This window comes from Pygoscelis adeliae, unplaced genomic scaffold, assembly GCF_000699105.1.
Source record: "Pygoscelis adeliae isolate BGI_AS28 unplaced genomic scaffold, ASM69910v1 Scaffold71, whole genome shotgun sequence".
Taxonomy (NCBI): Eukaryota; Metazoa; Chordata; class Aves; order Sphenisciformes; family Spheniscidae; genus Pygoscelis; species Pygoscelis adeliae.
Window position 1 is genome coordinate 5,718,602 of NW_008824356.1, and position 8,475 is coordinate 5,727,076.

At 45.8% G+C, this 8,475-nt stretch overlaps 1 protein-coding gene across 1 annotated transcript in view; it reads left to right on the forward strand.

Moving 5' to 3' along the window:
• The window catches only part of IFT43 (intraflagellar transport 43), a 48,132-nt gene that overhangs the window by 18,328 nt on the left and 21,329 nt on the right, over nucleotides 1-8,475 (forward strand). The window lies entirely within an intron of this gene.

Below are 8,475 nucleotides of genomic sequence, written 5' to 3' on the forward strand. Positions count from 1 at the left end.
CAGGGCTTTAGCTTTCCTAACCTGATCCCTGGCTGCTCAGACAATTTCTCTGTATTCCTCCCAGGCTACATGTCCTTGCTTCCACCCTCTGTAGGCTTCCTTTTTGAGTTCGAGTTTGTGCAGGAGCTCCTTGTTCATCCATGCAGGCCTCCTGGCATTTTTGCCTGACTTCCTCTTTGTTGGGATGCATCGCTCCTGAGCTTGAAGGAGGTGATCCTTGAATATTACCCAGCTTTCTCGGGCCCCTCTTCCCTCCAGGGCTTTGTCCCATGGCACTCTACCAAGCAGATCCCTGAAGAAGCCCAAGTCTGCTCTCCTGAAGTCCAGGGTAGTGAGCTTGCTGTGCGCCCTCCTCGGTGCCCTAAGGATCTTGAACTCCACCATTTCGTGGTCACTGCAGCCCAGGCTGCCCTTGAGCTTCACATTCCCCACCAGCCCCTCCTTGTTGGTGAGAACAAGGTCCAGCATAGCACCTCTCCTCGTTGGCTCCTCTGCCACTTGGAAAAGGAAGTTATCATCAACGCATTCCAGGAACCTCCCGGATTGCTTATGCCCTGCCATGTTGTCCCTCCAACAGATGTCGGGGAGGTTGGAGGACCAGGGCTTATGAACGTGAGGCTGCTCCTATCTGTCGATAGAGGGCCTCATCTGCTTGGTCTTCCTGGTCAGGTGGCCTGTAGCAGGCCCCCACCATAGTGTCACCTGTCCCTGCCTTCCCTTTAATTCTGACCCACAAGCTCTCGGTCAGGTCCTCATCCATCCCCAGGCAGAGCTCCATGCACTCCAGCTGGTCGTTGACATAGAGGGCAACACCCCCTCCTCTTCTCCCCTGCCTGTCCTTCCTAAAGAGCCTGTATCCCTCCATCCCAACACTCCAGTCATAGGAGCCATCCCACCACGTCTCTGTGATGCCAATAACGTCGTAGCCCTGACGGTGTGTGCATGTCTCTAACTCCTCTTGTTTATTCCCCATGCTATATGTGTTTGCATAGAGGCATTTAAGTTGGGCCCCTGATGAAGCTGTTTTACTGGCTGGAGTTCCAGTTATGGAACCAGTTATGCTGGTGTTATTCACAGAGCTGAAGGGCTCAGTCATGGAGTGATGTGAGATCGCTTGTATACATTAAGGCCTATAATAAGAGTGTATATGTCTGGACATACACTTTGGAGGCACTCTGATTTATGGAAAAGTTATGTATTTTCTTTCCTGGAATGCTGAGAAATGGGAGAGGACATCCAGAAACGTGTTACACAGTCAGTATTTCTTGGGAAGTGAGAAAGGTGGTCTATATTCTGGGGTAGCCTTTCTGGGAAACAGTACTTTTCTGGGAAAATTATCACTTTCTTGGTCTCTGAAGAATAAATCAGCTGAAAATCTGGAGACTGGAGTAAAGCAAAGGAATAAAGATCTCAGCCTGAACTCCTTCTGTCCCTCTCCAGTTTGACTCTGATAATGGTATTATTTTTCATAGGCTGGCTGCAGCTAGAAGTTGCCATTGCAAAGATGCATCCACCTCAGGGTTATTAAAAAATGCCACCAATGATCCTGGATCTTTGCAGGACCAAGCAGAAGCTTTATGGAAATGTGATAGCAGAGAGCAAGGGTCAATTGCATCGCTTAGGAAAAATAAATTATGCAATTGTTGGCTAGGTGAAGGACTGGATTGGAGGTAATAGAGTTATTCAGGGCTGTGCCTAATGTGCCCTGAAGGACAGTGTACAGGTTCCTAATGTAACAGCACTGTGCCATGTGCTACTTTAGGATGTTTTCCATTGTTTGACATTAGCCTCATCTGATAGATTTGGAGCAGTAGCTATCAGTGGTGCTTCTCCAGCATCCCAATTGCATGGTTTACAGATACAGCAGGTGTCTAGAGTAAATGCTCCTATGAGGTTGGATGCAATTCAGCTGAAGAAGCAGAACAGGAGATGGAGGGCTGCAGACTTTTCTGCCTGTGAGACCCTGCACAGTGGGACATGAGATGAAGATGTGCCCCTTGCTCAGTCATGCATACAATATCATGTCATATCTGACAGCATTCTTTTCATATGTATTAAGGGCTTTTATTGAATAAATTTTATGAAGGGGAGGTTTGTTCTGACTTTCTTTAGTCATATGAGGTACAAGGATTTTGTAGAACTAGTTCCCCTGTCTTTTCTTTCCTTCAGCTGTGTATTGTCCCCAAGCTGATCTCTCTGCTTCTCTCCCTTAAAAAAGTCTGAGATGCTGGCCTACAAGGCTGTCTTTGTGACATATCCCAGAGTAAAGCTTTCATGTGAAAAGTCTGAGTCATCGGCTGATGTCATACCAATGTTACTGTAGCTTTGTTGTTTCTGTTTTCTCAGGCTCTATCTCCCCACAGCTTTTCAACCAGCTTGACTCAGTTTGGAAGACCATCAAGTTAACTTGCTCCAATTTCTCTAGTGTAGATGTAGTTAGAATAACATGCTTCTACTGATATATCTGATGTAGGTGTAAGCACTTTTATGCCAGTGTAACTGAACCTACACTTGGGAATTGTACTGCTTTAAGTAATTCGGTTTTCAGAACTGACCAGTGTTAAAATCTGTGATTTTTTTTTACTTAGAAAGGAAGGATGAGCAGTGTGGCTACGGTTAGATTTTCTGTGTTGTGTAAAGATATGTTGGGTCAGATGGGATACTGCAGCCACTTGTGAAATGATCTTGTAGCTGTTTATGTGTTATTCTCTCGCCATTTGAGGTCTAAGCTTTTAGTTCTGTTTCTGACAGATTCAGCCAGTGTGCAACTGCACACTTGTTGCTTTTCCTGCAGGGATACTTAAACTCTTTTCTGCTGTATTTCTAGTTCAGAGTCTTACCAATGTTAAATGATCATTTGAAATTGTTCTTTGTGTTTCCATTTGGCATGTGTTAGAGTAGAATTTAATTTGCACCGTGTTTTTCTACCTTTGCTGCTCCCTCTTAGTTCCTGACCTGCCCAGCTCTTGTCATACCTACATAAACTTGCAAATATTCTCACCTTCTTGCTGATTCTTTCCATCAGATTTCTGCTGTCTGAGGCTGTTGCAAGATGGGAAGAGGAGGAGGGCCCTCAAAGTTTTTCTGTAACCTGTAATTAGTTTTGAAATTAATTCACACAGATGGTGTGCAAGTAAGATAAAGTATTTTATCATGAGTTCCCATAGCATTTGCAAATGTCAGATATTTAAATTCCTGAGAACTATCAAAATGCTGTCTTTTACTGGTAAGTTTTCAAAAGTCAAGCATGGAAAGATTACTCTGGACTCCCAGTACCTCTGTAGAACAGCTGTCATTGCTAGGGGTCCTGTTTTGGAAATCCAGATAATGATGAGGACTGCAGGTAAGTGTCTGAGCAAACCCTCAGGCTTGTCCTCTGCAATCAGCAAATAAACGGTGCAAAGTAGTGATGGAAGAATCTTTTCCTTACTGACGGGGCCCTCTGCACCTGAATCTGCTGTATTTATTTAAATTTGTACTCAGAGAGAAGAATCACTCTATGAGAAGAGGCAGACCCATTGCTGCCCCAGCAATATTCTAGCCCCAGTATTAGAGGAAAGGGGACCAGCCAAGAACCTAGGCAGCCACTTGGGGCCTAGTACCCTGCTGAGATTACATAAATAATAGTAATTACAGCTGGTTTTGCTACAGAAGCAGCTCTCTAACCACTGGATGGAGCCCAAGTGCCATTCTTAATGCTGTGCTGATGTCCTTAATGACATCAGTGTTGACACTTGTGACAAGCAAAGCAGAGGTTTATTGTCAGGTTATCTCATGCATCAGAAGGAAGAAACACAAAGTGCCTGCTAATGGGAAAAGGAAAAGGGAACTCAGTTTTGCATACTGGTGAGGATTTGACAAAGGAGAGGTGCTTCCGGGATCCATGTAATTCCAGCTTCTGCTGATCTCATCTATCTGACTTTCCTTATAGAACTTCTTCCATTTTTCTCCCTACTAGTATCTTTATTTCTTTGCTTCTCGGGACACTTCCAGTTTACTTGGGTCCTTGATCCCTTTGGTCTTGCAATCAGCCCCTTAAAATTCATACAGTTCTGCAGGCAGCAGCTGGGGTTGTTGTGGAATAGACACAGCTTGTTTCAGGTGGCCCTGCAAGCAAATGCGAGTGCTGCTTTCAGTAGGAAGTCCCTTCCAGTGCCTGCACCTGTACCTTCTTTCTTCTGCAGGGATCGTGGCAGTTTAGCAACAGGTGCTCCAGCTACAACTGAAATATCTCCTTTCTGACTGATAGGTTATACTGATAGGTTGGAATAATCAAGGCTTGTTTAGGAAAATGACCATGCTGAAGTATTTTGGAACAGAAGTGGTGGTACAGTGTCCAGGAATGCATTTAACAAGAAGGTGAATATTAAGGGCCTGTAGGAAGGAAGGGGATGCAGTCGGGGTGACCTTTAAAGCAGGGTAATCCAGCCTCGGTGTAGATATCATTTAGGGCTCTGGGGGGTGGGCAATGGTGAGATTGCACCCTGGAGCTGGAGGAAAGTTATTTAAGAGATTAAGGGGTTTTATGATTCAAGGTCTCTAGAGGTAAGTAAAGTTAAAAACCTCCTGTTTCAAAAATATGGGCTTAAACTATCCTGTGTTGTATCTATACGAAATGACCCCTGAGAGTGCCTGGTTTATAGAACCTCTAGCCATCCCTGTCTTGCAAGTGGGAGTAGTAAAGTGCTCATGAGTTTGTCTATCTGACATCGTAGGGGGAAGCTTGTGTCATTGCTTCTGCCCTCCACTCCCAGTCCAGCAGTGTTGAGGTGAATCTCAGGCTGGGCTTCCCTGTGACACTGCCATGTTAGGAGCAGAGCCAGGCTCCTGGCTGTGGGGAAGATGGCAGCCTCACTCTGCATCTTGCATCTGTGGATGTCCTCAATGATGTGAAGAGTATAGGCAAAAAGGATCAAGGCTGCCAGGTGAGGGGGCACAACTTAGAAGGAGAAGAAAGAAAAGGAAGTCTGATTAAGTTTTGTCTTGAAGTGTCTGTTTTTGGGTTTGTCCCTGCATTGATCTGCAAGGGAATGAGGCAAGTAATGGCCCCTTGGGGACCTTCAGGACTTTCCTCTCAATGTCAGCCGTCATTTTCAATCACCCTCTCCCTCCCAGCCATTAATTTTGGCCCAGGATCATGGGGACTTGTCCATCTATCACTCCTAATTGACACTAAATGATCTGTCAGTTTATTGATGAACGGCAGGAGTGGAATTGTCACAATATATTTTACTTTCTAACAACTCCTCCTGACAATTTTACCTTGTCCATCTCACTCTCCTCACATAAATCTCCATTGGCCTCCCATTCCTTCTCTTGGGCTGATCTGGTGCCAGCCGCCTCCATGCCATCGGCACGCATCAAGGACATCAAGATGGCGGTAAGCTGCAATGTGCAGGCCCAGGGTGGGTTTTTTTCCTCTCTCTCTCCCCCCCCCCCCTTTTTCTTTTTTCTTTTTTTAATAGGCTGGATGTTCCAGGAATGCTAACAGGCTCTTGTCCTCTTGTCCCTCCATGTCAATGCTGGGGTGAGCTCTCCTTGGTGTTTCTGTTTAGACTCAGTAAAGGTAACTGGCAGAAGGAAAGTCCCTAAAAGACAGAAGAGTTACCTGAGAATCCCTCAGTACCATGGCTGTAATGGGGGAATTTTTCCTTTTAATCCTGCTTAGTGTGACTTGCAAGGGTTTCCTGCGAAGTGAAAATGCTAGACTTGTGCCCATTCCTGTGTCTTTGCAGTGCCCAGAGGAGCCTGGAAAAAGAGTTGGGCTTTTTTTTTTTCCTTTTTTTTTCTTTTCCTTTTTTCTTTTTCTTTTTTTTAAAGCTGTATTTCTGTTTATTTTTTCTCTTTTAGTGAAGTTTTCTTTGACTTCTTTTTCCTGAAAGACACTGAGCAATGGAAGAACTAGTAGGATTGTAGCCTCTTGCTCCCCTAGAAAATGAAGCCTGCATGACAAAAACAGAACAGGAATGTGACATTTTTGGTAACAGTCCATGTAAGCTGCTGAGGTGGCAGAGTGTGCTCAGGGTGAAGTCTCTTTGATTTTTTTGATTGAGGACAAAGCATCTTCCTTCCTTAGTTCTCTGCATCTCCAAGGAATTTACCAGCAAATTCAGGGGATACTACCCTTGCTGTCCCAAATATTTCTAGTTTAAAAAAGCAAAACCCTCTTGAAGAACACATGCAACTTGCAACCCTTTTGTATCTGTCAAAGCCAAGGCTAAAAACTCGTCTGGCCTTTGTAGGTCACCTCTAAACTGGCTGTGAAGTCTAGCTTAATGCAGTTTACCTGTGGAAAGAGACCTAAGATGACCTGATCTACTTGCTTGGCCTTATTTCCCCTCCCCCAGTCCCCCTCCCCATATAACCCCTCTACTATTCTCAAGTTCTTAATCCAAGTTCTTAAAATATCTTCTTTCAGAAGCTGTTGCTCTCAGATGACAGTGCAAGGTGCCATTCAGTAATAAACACCTAATTCTTTCTAGTGTTTTTAATTTAAATGTTTTCGGTGAGGCCAATCGCAACTAAAAAGTCTTTGGCCTGCTTCAGAATCACAGATTTGTTCTCTGTTGTGGGATTTGAAAAAAACAACCAATCTTAGATACTTTTTCTTTGCATTCTAGTTCTGTTTCCTTTAGCAATCAGTTATTCCATGTAACCATGAGGATCAGAAGTGTGCTTTTCCCTTTAAGTGGAACTGAAATGCTCCTGTAACCTCAAGAGCCATTTAGTGTGAGAGTTGGCCCTGGTGTTTACTGAAGACCAAAGATGTAATCACTTGGATAGGAGCCCCTGTTCTCAGGGACTGAAGATGTGTGGTGGATACCTCTAGAAACTGTAGTGCTGTTTTCCCACACGTCAGGAATTTGTATTGACTGTTGTTGTTTTTTCTGTTGCTCAGTGGGAGCTCTGAACAGCTCTGCCGGTCAGCTTTCTACCAGTGAGCGAGTGGGGGAACCCTGGGAACATCTGTTACGGGGATGATGCAGTGAGTAGGCTGAGGTTCAGTGACCCCCACGAACTCTCTCTGTCAGCTTGTTCTTTCGTGCCAGGTCTTGAAGTCCTGCTTGCCAGAGCTTTCCTCCTTTGTTGTTTCTGTTAAGCAAGCCCAGGTATTAGGACATGAGGAGAAACAACAACACTTCTGCTAGAGATTGATTAGTGCTTCACAAGCCCATTGTAGCTGGAGCCGGCTAGCCGCAGTGTCTGTCAGATCCCATCCCACAGAGCATGCCTGCTCATCGCTGCATCCGTCTTCCTCCAGTGCCATGCTCTAGGGCAGTGTGTTCAACATGTGTTCCAGGCAGTCCAGGGAGCCTGTGAGGGGCCAGAAAGTGGATGGTGGGAGCGTTACTGTTTAAAAGAATGTGTGTCTGCCCAAAACCCCATTGTGGAGATAGAGATAGCCATGTGCCCCAGGGCTTGGAAGTGGAGGGCTGTGAGGTGACATCCTATGACAGAAATAAAGGCTCACAGTAGTCCTTGCTCTGCTAAAATCAATGGCAAAACTTACCTTGATTTTAGGAGATGTGAAGATTGAACTCCCTGATTTAATCAGGGCAAATCTGGCTTTTCCAGCTTGCCACAGACCAGGAAGAGGGAGTGGAAACTTAACCGATCAGAGCCCCAAGGAAGGTGCAATGCAATTGCTGAGACTACCTTGTGGTAGTGCTTTCCAGCACGGGCTGCAGTTCTAGTTTACATACGACTTTGATGAGTGTTTTTCTCTCCCTGTGCCTCAGCAAACAAGCGGTGGCCAAGACCCACGACGCTTGGGGAGCTGGGAGAACTGATCAGTTAGCACTTGTGCGTAATTTTGGATGTGTAACTTAGTTGTGCCTTAGGCTATTGAACAAGCTGCAACTTGTAGCTCACTGCCCACTCACTGTGGTGATGGGCACTAAAAGCATACTTGAGCAAGAGAGTACAATGTCCTTTGTTATCTTTTTTTTTCCCCTCCTCCCTCAGGCCTAGACCTGAATTACAGTCAGTGCCCTAGAGGCAAAAGGCTTCATGTCTCCCTGTGGGCTGAGCCAAGCCTTCGGCGTTGGGGAGGGTATGGTTTTGGATGGAAGGTGCAGAGCCAAAACGCTGGCCAGTGACTAGCTTCCTGTGCACACAACCCCTCTCTCTGCTCTCCCTTTGATCGCCCTGCTCTCAAAACAAAATGTATCTTTGAACATCAGGACGTTCCCTTTTTTCCATTTCACTCTTTTAGCAAGAGGGCAGCTTGAAGCAGCTTTCTGGTTCCACGTGATTCATAAAGAGAAGTGGTTGAGACATGCCAGGAAATACGCTAACGCGCAGGCAGATGAAATTCTCCCCCCGCTGCCAGGGCCCTGTAAAGCGTCGAAAATATCCTTCGATCTCGACTGGCGGCCCCACCGCTCCTGCGGTGCGCGCCCACCCGCCCGGGGACAGCCCGCAACCCCCGTCGATTGCAGGTGTGACCGCTTGCAAACAGTCACATCGAAGCCC